This window comes from Maniola jurtina, chromosome 10, assembly GCF_905333055.1.
Source record: "Maniola jurtina chromosome 10, ilManJurt1.1, whole genome shotgun sequence".
Taxonomy (NCBI): domain Eukaryota; kingdom Metazoa; phylum Arthropoda; class Insecta; order Lepidoptera; family Nymphalidae; genus Maniola; species Maniola jurtina.
In genome coordinates this window covers 2,676,391-2,693,379 of record NC_060038.1, presented here as the reverse complement: position 1 = coordinate 2,693,379, position 16,989 = coordinate 2,676,391, and the positions used below count along the sequence as shown (strand labels likewise).

At 37.2% G+C, this 16,989-nt stretch overlaps 1 protein-coding gene and 1 long non-coding RNA gene across 4 annotated transcripts in view; both read left to right on the top strand.

Annotated features, from left to right (window-relative positions):
- Nucleotides 1-16,989, top strand: part of LOC123869194 (CCR4-NOT transcription complex subunit 6) — a 318,277-nt gene that overhangs the window by 238,468 nt on the left and 62,820 nt on the right. The window lies entirely within an intron of this gene.
- Nucleotides 6,631-6,831, top strand: LOC123869219. Its single transcript, XR_006796836.1, has 2 exons — nt 6,631-6,697; nt 6,735-6,831. It is a non-coding gene; the product is annotated as an uncharacterized LOC123869219 (long non-coding RNA).

Genomic DNA, 16,989 nt, shown 5'->3' with positions numbered 1-16,989 from the left:
CGCCCCGCACATTCGCACAGCCTCCGCTTCGATTGCCATCTTGACCTGTCGCATAAGTATAGATGTTTGAGTGTTTTAAAGGGTTCCGTTAGCGCTGAAGGAAAACATCGTGAGGAAACCTTGAGGAAACCTGCACGCCTGAGATAACGTGAAAGATTAGAGCCTAAGCTTTTAAGAGACTAGTGCTCAGTATTGGGCCGGTGATAGGTTGAAGATGTTGATGATAAGATGATTGCGTCTCTTAATCCCTGGTCTGGATCATTAGTAAAATTACTCCCGCTAACTACAGAGTCCTATGGCATTCATCAAGGCTTATGGCTAGTGTGTCCAGCCAAGTTCTAATAAGACAAATTCTAATAAGAGCGGTGAAGCGCTGGCAGTCTTGTTCTTTACACGGACCATTTCAAGCTACTTTCGACCCCCACATAACTCAAAAACTAGTGATATAATATTTTCTTTAAAAGAGCAGCTCTTAATAACAATCAGACATTATGGAACTCTTAAACCAAGCTCTTAAATTGGAATGCATCCTTGTTCCAATAATTAAGTCTTGCATTTGAAATTTTAATTCCGGAACACCTTTGGTCTAAATGATCCCCTACGTTGTTACAGACGCTGTTCTATTTAAATCTGCGATGTGACTCATAACTAATAACATGGTAATCGAGTTATGAAACCTGTAATTTCGCCTAAGATTTATGACATGATATTCTGGTTATGGATAAAAGTAATTATAGTAATTTGGAGTGTTAGTGCCGAAATAAAGAGGTTGTTAGCAGTTGTTACGCAGATGAACAACACCTGTCTTAAGACATACACAAAAACTGGACAGTTTCATTCGTTAAATTGAAGAAAGATTTACGAGTATAATTCTTTTAGTAACACGTCTGAAGTAAAGAAATAATCTAGTTATTATAACTAAATTAACTATGAAAATTCAAAAAAACCTAACATTTTGAAAAGATAAGTAGAGGAATTAAGTGTTCTGTAATTGGTACCCGGCAGTATTTCGAATATTATAAGCACTAGTTTATAACATGAAGTCCTGTTTGAAATAAATTAATTTTATCATTCAGCTGTTCGGTTATCCCTTCCACAAACTGTTTTTTAATCAAATTTTTACTAATTGCCCTGAGTTCCCGTTGTTCTTTCAACGTTTTTATTCTTTGTATAATATTCTTGTATTTTTATCGATGTCATTGTATTTACGACCAATTATGTTCATACCATCAAATTCACTAAGCATGTCTTCCTAACAATGTAATGTAACTAAGTAGGTATATAATTAAGTTCAAATCCTTCAAGCGCAGAGCTTTGTAATTTTAACCAATTATAACGTTAGCTTTGTTGAGAAAGACGTCTCAACTTTTTGCTGCCAACGTTTAAATCATAAAAACATACACCGTTCACATTCACAATACCTACCATCATATTTTAATGATAAGCTTTCGTATGATTAGCATTTTAACGTTTGTTAAAGCACCTACAGATATGCTGGTAAATCGTTGGAACCTCCATCTGATAGCATATGCCCCACGGCTGGGTGTATTCCTTTTTGAGAACGCACCTTGAAAAAGAGAAAACCTTCGTCTTTCTCATGCACCCACTGTCCAACACCTTATTGAGGTCGTCGGTCCATCCAGAGCTACCTAGTTCATAATAGTAAGTCCAAGTTAATCAGTTGGCAGCGGAGTCTAACCGAGTTGCCGATGGACTTTGCTTTTAAAAATATTCGCTGCAGGCGCGCTTCAACCTAGCTATATTAAAACAATAACGTCAATAGCTGAGTTTGGCTGACTTAGCCCTAGCCATGTGCGTATAAGGAATGATGACTCAAAGCGTTTTGTGCGTGTAGAAGCAATGTCAACGAAACCGGGATGGAAACTCGCCCGGCGCTGCGGTGGTAAAAGCGTAAATGGGAAACAAGATCGAAAAGCTCTTGGGCACACTCTCCGAAATACAACCTTGCCAAACACATTCAAAAAAACCGGCCAAGTGCGAGTCAGACTCGGGCACTAAGGGTTCCGTACTTGGGTATTTTTTCCAACATTTTGCACGATAAATCAAAAACTATTATGCATAAAAATAAATAAAAATCTTTTTTAGAATGTACAGGTAAAGTCCTTTCATATGATACCCCACTTGGTATAGTTATCTTACTTTGAAAATTGAAACACATTTTAATTTTTTTTTATGATGTAACCACAAATTCGCGATTTTCAGATTTATTCCTGTATATGTGCTATAAGACCTACCTACCTACCAAATTTCATGATTCTAGGACTACGGGAAGTATCCTATAGGTTTCTTGACAGACAGACAGACAGACAGGCAACAAAATGATCCTATAAGGGTTCTGTTTTTCCTTTTGAGGTACGGTACCCTAAAAATGAGAAGTCTCCTGGCAATTAAAGTTGGAGTTGGCAGATGTGTAGATGCTTTTATAACTGAAACTATTTTGCATGTCAAAAGTTTTTTGCTTCAATCAATCGCAGTTTTGTTCTTGGTTTTTGCCCCCTCATTCAATGATTAGTGCGTTGACATCTCCACTGAGTGAATACCCTAGCGCGAGAGACTGACCAATATTGATGGGAGCACAACGATGGAAGCAAAAAATTGTCCATAATCACGATTATTACATCAGACTAACTGTTATCCCCTGGCTTCGCACGAGCGGAATTTAAGAACTCCTTTCTTAGGTGAAGTCTATATCATAGGCAGAAAAAAAACTCTCGAACCAATCGACCTTAGCTGTACCTACGTTGTATCGTCAGCATTTTTCTCCTCTAATGTATAAAAAGAAGACAGACAAATAAACACACTGAATTCCTAATATTAATATTTGTATCGGTTGAATTTGTAATACAAGAAAAAACCTCTATAAAATACTAATATCGCCTTTCTGAGAGATTTAAGAATATTTCTATGTGTTACTTGTCCATAGTTATTAATTTACACACACATTAAATTGATTCCTGAAAACTAATCAAACTTCCAGATCTAAGTGATTCTAATCACCTAAGTCCTAAACCGAAGGATTCCAGAGGAATTTTATATTAACTCCGGAGATTTTCCGAGATTAGAGCGAATTAATGTAATAATATATTACTAGTAGCGTACCTACGAGTGGTCTTAGATGTTCATCTTATTTATTGACGCAATTAATACAGAAATATGCGTTAGCTGATATAGAAATGATAACTATATAATCTATAATTGAATCTGTCCATATCACTGGCCCGTATCGTCAATGTGACTAAACTGAGCTGCTTAGCCTTACCACAGCCACAGCGTAACTATAGTCTCTTCACTAACATAGTGTCGGTACACCCACAGGTGCTCTTATTATTTTGCTTTTATTTATTTTTAACCCCCGACCCAAAAAGAGGGGTGTTATAAGTTTGACGTGTGTATCTGTGTATCTGTCTGTGGCATCGTAGCTCCTAAACTAATGAACTGATTTTAATTTAGTTTTTTTTGTTTGAAAGGTGGCTTGATCGAGAGTGTTCTTAGCTATAATTCAAGAAAATCGGTTCAGCCGTTTGAAAGTTATCAGCTCTTTTCTAGTTATTACAGGAACCTTCACTTGTCGGGGGTGTTATAAATTTTTAATTTACACTTGTTACTGTGTTAAATAAATGTTTTCCTATTTTAACAAGTGTAAATTAAAAATTTATAACACCCCCGACAAGTGAAGGTTACAGTAACTAGAAAAGACCGAAAAGACCTGATAACTTTCAAACAGCTGAACTGATTTTCTTGGACTATTCCGCGCCTACGATCTAAAGTACCTGAGTTTTCCAAAACATCATTTTCAAATAAATAATTATGTATGTGACATAATATTATGAACCTAACGGTTATCTAACCTTCTTTTCTACAAGAAAACTAGAAAAGAGCTGATAACTCTTAACGGCTGAACCAATTTTTTTGGATTATAGCTAAGAACACTCTCGATCAAGTCACCTTTCAAACAAAAAAAAGTAAATTAAAATCGGTTCATTCGTTTAGGCGCTACGATGCCACAGACAGATACACAGATACACAGATACACAGACACACAGACACACAGATACACAGATACACACGTCAAACTTATAACACCCCTCTTTTTGGGTCGGGGGTTAAAAATAAAATAGAATACGGTTTTATCTCATGGTTTTTGTAATAAAATACGAATACCCTCCTCAAAGACCTCCGCGCTGTGGTCTTATTAGTATTGTATTTTAATTTTGGGCATTTTGCTAAAATTATTTTAATAGTTTTACGCATGGCTAAGGTTTGGAATACTCTTCCGCGATCTGTGTTTCCTACCAATTAAGATCCGGGTATCTTTAAAACAAGAGTGAATAGGCACCTCCTAGGTAAACGCGTCCCATCATAGACCACATCATCACTTTCCATCAGGTGTGATTGTGGTCAAGCGCTTGCCTATAGTGAATAAAAAAAAATTGTGACAACGTATTTAATGTGACTAATTTAACTATGTATTATACAACTTGTTATACCATAACATATTGCATGCTTATAGGCAGGCTGTAACCTTTTTGTTTTGTAACATCTCCACTGTTTACGTATATTCGCACTAAAGAAATTTGATTTAGTGGGAGGTCCCGGGTTCGATTCCCGGCAGAAGTTTGGAATTTTATAGTTTAAATCTCTGGTCTGGTGGGGCTTTAGCCCTGGCTAGTTACCACCCTCGACTACCGGCAAAGCTTTCACATTTCGAATTCACTTAAAAACTTTAGGTTCATGAAATATTTAAAAGCTTCTCCGAAGTTGTCTCTTTGATTTTAAATACGAATTTCATATATCTTATTTTATTGAAATGAAGTTATCAGTCTGATATCTACTTGTATTATGAATATAAAATGGGGAGCAGCATTGTTCTCGGAATTCTCCAAACGAAATAATACAATTTGAATAGGGCGTGGTTCGCCTGGAAACTCGCAGTGGGTACCAAAAGGACTTGTGTACAGTTACCAAATTTACGACCAGGCTCCGAATGCCGACGCAGACAAAAACCTAAAAATTGGTCGAGTACGAATCCGACTCGAACAGGAAGGGTTCCGTACCATCGTTCAAATAATAACTCTTTTTAATTTTTTAAAATTTTCATGGTGGTGATTTCGAAATTATTCAGTATTTGTTGTTATAAGCGGCAATAGGAATGCACATGCTGTGACAGGTCTCTAGCTATTATTGTTCACGAGATACAGCCCGCTGACAGACGGACGGACGAACGGACGAACAACGGAGACTTAGTAATAGGGTTCCGTTGGCACCCTTCGGGTACGGAACCCTAAAAAAGAATACTGAAGTTACTTTTCAATGGAATTTGAGCTGGCACGGAATAAAGTAAATAAAGTACGCGAACGCTTTTCGATGGTTTACTGGCATGGTATTTTACTGCATAGTTTTGGTTATATTTTATTGAACCGTCTAGAGAGGGTAAACGTATGTGGCTGAATTTTACCTAAATAATAATAGGTTGTTTAGGCCCCCTGTACTGACACCAAAGTAATAGAAGTATTTTATAGTAGGTACTTAGTTTAGATTTATTGCAACAAAAATACAAATATTTAGGTACTTTTACATTTGATAGCTACATCACCAGTTCATTAAAAAATATTGTAATTTTGTTGAGTAAACCTTTTCAATTTGTCAAAATTAGATAACAGCTAGATACCTACCTATCAATCACATGAAAATGGATTAGTAAAAATCTTCTGTAAGCCGGTTTTCGTGGATGTAAGATTTCAAAATTTTGTGAAACTAAAATAGTTTTGGATTATAAGAATTTACAAAATCGTTGCGGGCCACAAGGAGGATGGCATGCAGGCTACATGCGGCCGCGGGTTTCCGACCGCACATGTAGATATTCGTCTTATTAAAAATAACAAAGTAATAAAACTTGACATCAACAGTAGCCCGAGTCACCAAAAGCGAATCAGCACGAACGTTCATAAAACTGTCACAATAATGATGTCACATGTCCAATATAGTTTGTCTACAAAGATAAAGTTCGGTTATTCACCTCGCCGAGCAAGTCACCCGTGCCAGTTGGGGCATCGCATGACACGGTACAATGTGATGAGGGGCATTATTCGCTGTGACATTCAAAACTTAACTAATGGCTTGAAGTCAACCAGTTTATGGAGTTGAAGGTCATTGGACTGAATTATTGTCATTATCTATACTTGGATAGTAAATTGGAATTAAATTCAGGAGATCTAGAGTACCGTCGAAGTCCTACTCGGGGGTTTAGGGTTCGCTCTAACTTTTCGGTTTTATCTGCTTTTTAAGCAATCAAATATCACATGCTTTAACGGTGAAGGAAAACAACGTGAGGTATGCCTGAAAGTTCCCCATAATGTTCTCAAAGGTGTCTGAGCACTGTGGTCGTAAGTGTAAGGCTTCGATTCCCGGCATAGTCAATCAGGAAATTGATTTAATTTAGTTCAGCTCTGATCTGGTGAGAAGCTTCATCTGGCTTGTGGACGTGCTGTGATAATGCGACTTCGATGCGTCGTAGAATTAACTAGGGAACAATTTCTTCAGATAAATATATCTAAACTAATTGTTGACAGCTCTAGCTCGACGATTGCACACCCATCAAAAGCATAATAAAGACTAACAAATGGATCTAAAAGGCTTCGGAGACGAACAGGCGGTTAGACGTCAAGCACGTAGTTTGGTTTTGCTTGATCAATCTGCTTGACGGACAGATCAAGCCCCTTGATGCGTCCGTCAAGCAGCTTGAGCCAGCAAACGGCACTTTTCTCATATCTCGAACACTGTCCGAACGACGCGTCAAGAAAAAATATAAAATCGCATCATTCATCGTCAATCACGTGAATACTTGACCCCAGCATCAAGCAAACATTGTAAACGATCAAAATGCTCGGCTCAAGCAAAAATCTACGTGCTTGACGCTTGACCGTCTCGGGAGCCCTTTACGCTGATAAAAACTCAAAATCATAATTTTGGCATAAAAAGGAGCCATCGAATGAACCTTACAATAATTTTTCAGCGAACATCAAGAAACGTGTATTAAATGGTGTAGTAAATTGTGAAATAACGTGTTTACCGCCTTACTTTTTTCCGAGCGATTATAAAATAATTTGCGAGAGCCGTCCATCGCGGCTTGTAGGTAATTCGCCGCACAAAAAGGGGTAGCGATTATCATCGCGCCTGTGAATTGTTCAGACTTGGACAGACACAACGTGCGACAGTGAGTTATCAAATGCGACTCTTAAAAGTCGTAAAGGAATCCTGGCCGACAGTTATAAAGTGTACATATATCTTCGTGTGGGTACTATACAGTTCTACCAATGACGTGGCGGAACAAACACTCCACCCTGTTCTGATTCACTGTGTGCGACCAACTATAAATAATATAGATCGTACCACCATCTAATTTAATAGGTAGAAGTCACCTACTGCTCAGATTAAAGTCAGAGCTTTTATCTAACGCAAACTCACAAGGAACTACAGTGATATTATACTAAGAAGTTCCCATTAGGGAACCGTCGAGTTGTATTATAACTTTCAGACGGCCGGCGTGTCTGTGTTGGACTATAGTAGTACTAATAATATTAAAATATTACCTATCTCAAAAAACTTCTTTACGCGCGGCGCGAACAATTCCTTGCAGTATCGCACAGTTGGCGTCAGGAGAAAAGAACTCTGACCTTGAACCTGCGCAGTGAGTGATTTATAGATCTATATATTGGTTCGAAATGAGGTGCGATTTATTCATCAGTAAAATTATAGTACCTATAGGCATCTATATTCCTATTTCCCCCCACGTGCAGTGTTGTCTAAAGCTTTTTTCTACAAACGCCCTCGGTAGTAACGTTACTGTCCCTCGTTTTGCCGTGCTGCTGCCATTGCCTCTCACCGCTTTCGCGCTTTGTCTGACCAGGTCTTAACTAAATTGCAGTAAAACGGGACGCCCTGCCCTTTATGGAGAGCGGTGATTTATACGGATCACTCTCGTAATTAGACGTAGTTACGACATTATACACGAGCGTCATAATCGGTTTAACTGTATGTTGGTTCAAACTACAAAGTGCGTTGATGAACTGTACCGGTTTTGTTTGTAAATATTCTGTTTGTTACTGATTTTGATTGCAATGGTATGCGGAAGCACCAATTTTGTACCCATTTACTTTGCTATTTGATGTCTGCTATATTGCTGCTGTATCATTGATTTCGATTTACGGAAATAAATGATGGAAATGATATTTTCTAAACCAACTCTTCAGGCCAAGTTGTATCGCCAGTTTTCTAAACCAAATGCAATTTGCAGAGTTGTAAGTACTGTTCCTTTTTTTTATTCATAAAACTAAATAGCAAACCATTCCTTCAGAGTGAAATAGAACCGAGATGTAGCCCTTTTTCTGATAACACGTTAAACGCCATGGGGGTCACCGGTGACCTCACCCTTCCTCTATCATAGCGCCATGGGGGTCACCGGTGACCTCAACGTATAGTCATATTCAAACTACTTTTTCTCGCCGCCGGCCATACTGACTGTTACTTTATTCGTACTCCGTGACCGGCACGGCGCTGTAGAACTATACTGCGCAGTGGGACAAACATACCTTGTAAGGAATTGAAAAAATGAAAGATAGCGAAAAAAGTAACCAAAATAAAAATTCAGGATATATAATTCAAATTAGTCTTTATTATTTAAACGAAAATTAGCAGTCTTTATTTTTTAATGAAATACAAACATAAAAATCAGTTTTACTGAAAAATAAAATAAAGTGTAGCGGGTGGCCGGCGGGGTGGCCGGCGCGGCGCCGGGTACCGGAAAATATATTTTCTGTATTTGTGCGCCATGGGGTGCACCGGTGACCTCAGCTATGTATTTGACTGTAACTATGTAACCCATGTACAGAATTGAATAAAACTTATTTTCTATACGTATCGTAACATAATAAACAAATTACGACCATATCGTATTTTTACGATTTTAATTTTTTTCTATCGGCGTTTAACGTGAAAAGGACTCAAACTAAACTTCACTTACTTCGTTTTGAGTCTCCTTCTGATTTGTTTCCGTTTACCAATTTCAACCGCAATCTAAATAAATGACTATGCGCTTCGGCTGCATTTCGTTCCATTGCATTGGTTTGCGTCGGTAGCAATTGATTTGGGAAAACTTGAATTGGGAATGACTTTTAGAAACCAATAAAATTCAAACAAACCTGAAAAATTAAAACACATACAAAGAATATGCGTTCAAGTTAGTCTTTCGTTCGTCAAAAATAGTAATCGTTCAGTAACAGTAAACATCGCATCCATAATCCATTGGTCTTGTCTTGCAAAATCAGACTCTCTCGAGCTGTGTGCCAAATAGACACCAGTCATAACCTCTGCCATACTGTTTTGCAACTGCATCGTCATGGATATAGCCATGTAGATTGTAGCCTTACATAGTCTAATTGCTAGTCTTTAAAGATAGCAATCTCATATCAGCCATAGATCCATAATAATATTATAAATTCGAAAGTGGGTCTGTCTGCCTTTCTGCTTTTCGTGGCCCATCTGTTAAACTGTTTTTGACGAAATTTGACACAGACATAACATGCACCCCGGGGAAGGGCATAGGCTAGTTTTTATCCCCAAAACTCAAAGAATTCCCACGGAATTTTCAAAAACTGAAACCTATGCGTAGGTACTTACTAAGTTGCGGACATCATCTAACACCTAATACATACGTGGGGTAACATATGAAAGGGCTTTTTATTTATTTTTACGCATAATAGTTTTTGATTTATCGTGCAAAATGTCGAAAAAAAAACCCGAGTACGGAACCCTCGGTGCGCGAGTCTGACTCGCACTTGGCTGATTTTTTTTTTCTAATGGCACTAATTCAGTTTTGCCACCTTTTGTCCAATCAAGTGAAGTGATTCCCAGTAACTACGTGGAACTTATATGTCTGAGTTTTTTCCTAATTCGGTATGACGAAATCTTTGTTTTTATTACATAGTTTTATTAATGATACCAAACGCCTTCCGTTAATTAGTTTGCCTGTGATGAATTTAGATTATATATCATATCCTTCCAAGTACAAAAGAAGTGACACTAAAAAACTGTTGGAAGTTTTTGCAAAGTTGTGTCGTGACATTAATTAATAGGTTACCTATGTATTATGTAGTAAGTATTTCAAAATTGTGTACCTACAAGTACCTTTATCTTTTTTTTAATGTCTACTCATTATGTACAGGTTTTAGTACAGGAAATTAATAATTAACGTGTATTTCTGTCTCGTTAAAGGGATGTTGAATGAAGCTTAAATAGGTATATCATATTAAACTTCAGACATATTTCTAATTTATATAGTAAACTAGCCGATGCCGTCTTCGTACGAGTGGATTTAGGTTTCTTAAACCCCCGTGGAAACTCTTTAATTTTCCGGGATAAAAGTAACCTATGTCATTTTCCAGGTCTTTTACTAAATCACGTCGATCCGTTGCGACGTGATTAAGGACAAACAAAAAAACAAACACACTCACTTTTATAGTAGGTATAGGTAGTGATTAAAAACTTTTGCTAAGAGTAAACGAATTCTGAACACCTGGCAGAAAACCAGAAACTAGCATATCCATATTATAATGTATATCTTAGTTATAAATAAAAGAATAGCGATGGTAAGATACTAAACATTTATTTTCCTTGTTACCGCTTTAGGTATAACTACACTAATATGCAAATATCTGACGTGTCGAATTTTAAAAAGTTCACTTCTATTCATAAGTAATCTTTTCCACATAGGAAGTCCTAAAACATCAAGCGGTTTGAATAACAATAGAGCTCGGTCGCGTGTTAGAGAACGGATATCTAATCTTGCTTATTTGCTTCTTTTATATACATATTATAATCTTTTCTACTTGTGTGTGTGTGTGTGTCTGTTTTTAGGGTTTCGTACGTGAAAAGGAAAAAGGAACCCTTATAGGATCACTTTGTTGTCTTTCTTTCTGTCTGCCTGTCCATCTGTCCGTCTGTCGTGTCTGTCAAGAAAACGTATAGGCATATTTGGCAGGTAGGTAGGTCTTAGGTCGCGCGTGTATGTCTGTATGTGTGTGTGCGTGTGTCTGTGCGTGCTAGTGTGCGCGTACTCGAGTGCATGTGACTCCCAGAATAGATAGATGTGCTATCCTATACGAAGATCAGGGATGAACGAGGATCAATGGCTCCTCCATCCAATGTCAAGTACCTATAACCTAAAAAAACTAATAAAGGAATAAATCCTTTCGACCTGACCCCCCATTTGTCGAAAGCTGAGTTCGCAGTCACTGCACGATCCTCACTTTCGCTGTCTAACCATCAATCTCAACTGTCACGCCTAAGGAAAATACATTAAGATACATTAGAGCTAGCGTAGTATTTTTTGTTTCCGAAAAAATATCTTTCCATTTATATGGACAGCCTGTCGTTGGCTCCTAAGACTTGAAGCAATCTGTCTTTATTTGACTCGGAACTTTCTTTTATGACAATAGATCTTGCGGGCGAAGTGGTTAATCGAACATTATTCATAACTGTTGGTTAGTGTTAAATCGATACTAGTGTTATAAATGCAAAAGTGTGTCTGTCCGTCTGTCCGTCTGTCGCTGACTTTTCACGGCTCATTGTCCAACCGATTTAGACAAAGTACAGAAATTACTTGCATCCCAGGGACGTAGACTTTTAGTCACAGAAAATTAGAGTTCCCACAGGATTTTTTGAATCCTAAGTCCATATGGACGAACTTCCGGGCATAATACTTGGTACAGAGATTGCTTGCATCCTGAAGACGGATATAGACTACTTTTATATGCTAATAAAGCTGCCTGTATAAAATTCACAGAACATAATCATGCAAACCCATATATTATATTCAACATTCTTCAAATACTTAGGTTTTGCATCTGTTCTATAAAATCTAGTGGAAAAATTAATTAGCTAAGCTCACTCCTAGTTCCGTAAATAAAATGGTGGCCAACTATACAAAATTAAGTAATCAGTTACTTATGTAAAATTTCAGAATTTAACGCCTTGTATAATTACTACTTTACTTCCAAACTAATAATTTAGATCACGTTTACTCCAAGTGTGAATTTCCTCCGATCGATATTTCTCTTCTATTGTTGTAAAATATTAGAAACTATAATAATACGTTAGATGTAGAATGTAGAGAACGTTAGAAAGCTACGCACCCACTATTGTATGTAAACGTAGTGACATTAGATATCACTTTTGCGTTTACGACTAACGTGAAACGAGTTGATGATAAAAACAAATCATTAGCTCGCGTGGTAGAAATGAAAGGAAAAGGTTACTGAATGACTGATCTATCAACTAAAACACTAATAAAAATTAAATTAAAAATTTAAAAAACCCCCGACACATAAACCTCTAAAAAGTAAAAAAATAATAGGTAAATATGTATGGGCCCTTTAAGAATAGTATAAATAGTAAAGTTTTATCCAAGCGCTCGTTGCGCCAGGGGACCGCTACCTATGATAAACTATGAAAGTCATCTGTTGTAGAAAGAATAGTCTTTAGCGGTCCCCCGACGCAACGAGCGCTTGGATAAAACTTTACTATTTATACTATTCTTAAAGGGCCCATACATATTTACCTATTATTTTTTTACTTTTTAGAGGTTTATGTGTCGGGGGTTTTTTAAATTTTTAATTTAATTTTTATTTCACGCTTTTTAAACTTTATTCATAAATTACCGTTTATTTGTGCCATTCTAAAACCTAATTTCTATCACACTAATATTATAAAGGCGAAAGTTTGTATGTGTGTGTGTATGTTTGTTACTCCTTCACGCAAAAACCACTGGACGGATTTGGCTGAAATTCAGAATGGAGATAGATAATATCCTGGATTAGCACATAGGCTACTTTTTATCCCGGAAAATCAAAGAGTTCCCACGGGATTTCAAAAACCTAAATTCACGCGGGTAAAGTCGCGGGCATCGGCTAGTAATAATATAAATCTAATAAGGCAGCTAATATCTCTTCAAAAGTAACATCAATGTTATGTTAATTATACGTTCCATGAAATATTTTTGACCGAACATCACTAAATCAAGAATTATCTGAATGACTCACATAGTTTAACACGACCAAAACGAAATATCTGTTTCTAACATGTCGTTGCTTTAAAAATGTGCTCATTTTACGTAGTCATATAATAGTTCGCTTTTCAAGATATACCTACGATTAAACTGAAATCGACTTTCACCCGATAAAATAAGGAATAAAGTGGCTTGTATTTCATTTTGTTTGTTATTGCATGTCAAATTTTTATTTGACATAACTTTCAAAAACCGGTCAAGTGCGAGTCTGCCTCACACATGAAGAGTTCCGTACAAGTTTTTTTTTTATGTAATGACAATTCAGTTGTCGGATTTTTCTCTTTACTTGGGCCACAGGAGTAGAGTGCTTGGGCTATAAGATATTGCTACCTGCCTTTCATGATTCTACGTAAACGGGAAGTACCCAATTTATAAGTTTTGATTCTCTTGAAAGATGACACACAGACAGACAACGAAGTGGTGAAGGAAAACACCGTCAGGAAACCTGCATGCTTGAGAGTTGGCCATAATGCTCCCTCAAAGGTGCGTGAGGTGTGCCAATACGTGCTTGGTCAGTGTGGTAGCTTCTCATTCTGAGAGGAGACTTGTGCTCAGTAGTGAGCCGGCGATGGGTTGATCCTGATGATGATGAATTTTAAACGTATTTTGTCAAATTAAATAAGCTGAGTTCAAGCAGATAAAATAAAAAGAAGGTGCGCCTAATGCATCATCCAAACCTGCGCGACAAAGCGACTACGATGCGGGAACCTCAGCCGCGCGGAGGGTCATCGCCTCCTACGATATTTAATGGTGCCATGCACACCTACGCGACTACAACAGTCGAGGCTACCTACAACATCTTTTTTTTTCTACAGATACCTACTGAACCCTAAAAATAGTTTGACTATGTTTGGGTTTGGGTTGATTGTTCGTGGCCTTTGGTTGACTGTTGGATATTATAATTGAATTAATGTTTTCTCGTTTAACTGTGATTATAATATTTTATAAATTAGAAACACCGCGCCTACGATCCAAAGTATCGGAGTTTTCCAAAACATTATTTTCAAATAAATAATTATGTATCTAGGCAACGTCCATCTTGACAACTTGACATTTGCCAATTGACATAATATTATGAACCTCTGTTACAATAGTAAAAGATCCCAGGGCCACCAGCCGTCACGTATTTTCTGACGAACGAAATGTGGACGATTGAGTAGTGTTACTATGTACTAAGAACGCATGCCTACAGACCTGCTAGCTTGCTTAGACGGCCAATTTTCAGGTATCAGGTAATCAAGGTACATAAAAACATTACTTACCTCACGTAAATTCTCCAATTTTTTTAATTTTAGCAGATTTTTTTTAAATATTAATAATTAATTGACATAAGTAAACTATAAGAGAGTGAGAGAGAAGTCAATATATCCTAATACATGTCTTACTCAGTCTCATGCGCGTAGATAATGATGCCCTCGCGCTCAAACCCACAGAGGCATTAAAATTGAATTTAGGGGATGATTGGCCCTCTGGATCGGTCTGTCTTCTTGTAAAAGGTTTTAAAATAGTTGTCTGGTGGACATATATAAAAATGGAGCATCAGAATTTACGTGCAGTTAAGTAATTACTTATTTTGACGCGGGAAGTGTCTGGGAGTATTGGCGACATATTTTTAAGGATATTGCCTAAAATATACGTAAAAATCAGTTTGGCGAATTTACGTGAGGTAAGTAATGTTTTTATGTACCTTGATTATCAGATACCTGAAAATTGGCCGTCTAAGCAAGCTAGCACGTAGGCTAGGCATGCTTTCTTAGTACTTACTAACACTACTCAATCGTACATATTTCCTGTGTCAGAAAATACGTAACCTCTGGTGGTCCTGGGATAAAAGTAATAAGAAAACCAGAAAAGAGCTGATAACTTCCAAACGGCTGAACCAATTTTTTTGGATTATAGCTAAGAACACTCTCGATCAAGCCACCTTTCAAACAAAAAAAACTAAATTAAAATCGGTTCATTCGTTTAGGCGCTACGAGGCCACAGACAGATACACAGATACACAGATACACAGATACACAGATACACAGATACACACGTCAAACTTATAACACCCCTCTTTTTGGGTCGGGGGTTAAAAACAAAAGACTTAAATTTATTTCAGGTCACTGCGTTTGATAAATATTAAATATAAAATATCAAAACTAAATCATTTATTGGCCCTTGTCTGACACTTTTTCCACAAAATGGCCCTTGGCTCACGAGTATAAGACCTCAGCACTTAATTCTGCACCAGGGAACGACGGATTTTAGTTTCCAATATCTAATATACTGTTAACAAGATAAGCCCGTTGTGCCCAAATCCTTTTTAGTTTTTTCCACGCACAAGCAAACTGTGGAATCAACTCCCATTAGCGATGTTCCTACTAGATTACAACATGGGGTTATTCAAGGGGCGGACTAACAAATTCCTGAAAGACCTACAACGAATCGGTGGTTCCTCTGGTGGTGCATGTTCATGGGCAGCGGTAATCAAAGATAACCAGATATACTTTAAAGATACGCTTTAGAGGCGCTCACTTTTTGGATGCGTATTTTTAGGTGCCTCTGCGACGTAGATTATCTTTCTAGGGTTAATCAGGTGGCCCGCCTACTCGTCTGCTCGCTATTTTTATTTAAAAAAAAAGCTCTACTTGAAATCATTTCACTCTTTTCAGGTATAAGTTTCAGCTAGTAGGTTTATTGACCTTTCCTCTTAATGTTAAGTAGTAAACTAGAAACTGATTATGTAATATAAGTTCTCACTAAGAAGTAGGTACTAAAAACATAACCATTTAGACTAGGTACTATAATAAGTGTGTTCAGTATAAAGCATTAAGAGCTCGTTACGTAAGATTCAGTAATAGTAAACTACGCACTTGTTTTTATGGCGCGACACTTACTGTTGTTTTATCGTTATCAATGTGATAGTGAAAATGTGAAGTTTGCTTTAACCCACACAAACAAGATAAAGGTTATATGGTTTATGCCTTAATGTTGAATCTTATCTAGTAGCTATGTAGATATTAAGCCGTAGGATGCCTCGTAGAAACCAATCACGGGTGTGGGTACGATTAAACTCCTTCTTCCATGACTACTCTTTCCAAGCTAGCCCGCTTGCATTTTAGACTTTGTCGACACGTACTTAGGTGGCCTAACAGGCCTACCTTGTATTGGAATAAAAAAAAATGAAATTTTCGTACTATGACTAACGATGTTCTTGAATTCTTTTCATAGGCACATTGACTAGCTATGTTTTTCTAGAGTTCGCAGCAAGATAATCTCTATACGATAAGCCTTTCCACTAAATCCGTCCAAAATAGAAACGTGTTCTTGCTAAGACGCTTCTGTTTTTCTCGTATGTAATCCTTCGTTCGAAAAAAATAATCCAAGTATTTTTCCTTGTTGCCAAAACCGCGCGACTGTTACGATGTCGATACCTTACGACAACGAAAAAACCGGTCAAGTTGGAGTCGGACTCACACCCGAAGGATTTCGTACCATCGTAGGTATAAAAAAAAACTAATACTTTTTTTTGTGATGTTACCGTAAATTCACGGTTTTCCGTGCTATAAAACGTTGCTACCTACCAAATTTCATGATTCTAGGTAAACGGGAAGTTTGTATAGGTTTTTATTGCTTGTGGTAGATGCTTTTGACGATTCAAAAGAACTTGTAAAAGTCTAATTGAATAAAAATATTTTGAATTTTGAATTTTTTGAATTCTTAGACGGGTTCTTGACAGACACGTTAGACAGACAGACTGGCTGAGAGACAGACAGATAGGCAAAGAGTGATTTTATAAATTGTTAAACCAAGAAATAAGCAATAATAATAAGAAAGAATCATTAGGTATTTGATCTTACACG